At 64.1% G+C, this 1,051-nt stretch overlaps 1 non-coding gene across 1 annotated transcript; it reads right to left on the bottom strand.

Moving 5' to 3' along the window:
- Nucleotides 1-650: 650 nt before the first annotated feature.
- Nucleotides 651-769, bottom strand: LOC131872334 (5S ribosomal RNA). The gene has a single exon (XR_009370495.1). It is a non-coding gene; the product is annotated as a 5S ribosomal RNA (ribosomal RNA).
- Between the last annotated feature and the right edge of the window lie 282 nt (nt 770-1,051).

The following is a 1,051-nucleotide window of genomic DNA, read 5'->3' as shown; positions in this document are numbered from 1 at the left end:
GTGCGCACCTTGCGTGCACCTTCGCCAGGGTGGGCGCCTTGGTGCGCACACCTTGGCTGGGCTGCGCACCCGGGCGCGCACACCTTGGCACCCGCGTTTCCTTCATTTTAAATTTTTTTTTTTTACAATCTCTCAAGTGGGAAATTCTATAATCTCAACTTTTTTTGCCTTTTCAGGAAACTTTTGAATGGAGCGCATCATTGGTGCGCTCCGAAGTGTGCTCCAAGGTGCGCACCTCTGGTGTGCTCCAAAGCTCTCTCTAGCTGCGTGCACCTGCCCCGGCCGCGCACCCGGCCCCGCCCAGCTTCGCTCACCTGTCCCGGGCGTCTGGTGCGGAACCTTAGAGTAAGAAACATCACCGTGCACCTTGGCCAACGTGCGCGACTCGACCGAGCGCGCACTGGCCGAGGTGCACACCGATTTCACCTGGGTGCGCGCGCAGCACCTCGGGCGCACCGGGGTGCGCGCACAACGCCCGGGTTGCACCGTGGCCTGTGTGCTCGGGGCGCCTCGGGTGCGCGCTCGGTGTCGCCCCCCGCGCGCGCGGTAGTGCGGGCAGCGCACCCCGGCCCGGCCCGGCCCCGACGAGAACGCAAACGGGCAAAAGGTTTATTCAAATAGCATTGCGACGCCCGGCGAAAAACTAAAAAAGGGTGCAACACCGGGACTTCCCGGGAGGTCACCCATCCCAGTACTACTCCGGCCCAAGCGCGCTTAACTGCGGAGTTCTGATGGGATCCGGTGCACTAACGCTGGTATGATCGCACCCGTTATGAGCTTGTCGCAGTGTGTACTTAGCAAACCGCGACCCACGTGCGAATCCACCCCGGCCACCCACCCCCGTCGAGGTGCACACCCTCCCTCGCGAAGTGCGCCCCGTTCGCCAAGTGTGAGCCCTGCCCGGGTGCGCGCACCTTGCTAGGGCGTCGGGTGTGCACCCGGCCCGGCCTACGTGCGTGCACCTGGACGGGGCGTCGTGTGCGTGCAGTGTCCCGTCTGCAACGCGGTGCCCACACACCACCTCGGGCGCAACGACCTGCGCTCACATGTG

This window comes from Cryptomeria japonica, unplaced genomic scaffold (genome assembly GCF_030272615.1).
Source record: "Cryptomeria japonica unplaced genomic scaffold, Sugi_1.0 HiC_scaffold_560, whole genome shotgun sequence".
NCBI lineage: Eukaryota > Viridiplantae > Streptophyta > Pinopsida > Cupressales > Cupressaceae > Cryptomeria > Cryptomeria japonica.
Note: the sequence above shows the minus strand (reverse complement) of the source record. Positions and strands in the feature narration are given on the sequence as shown.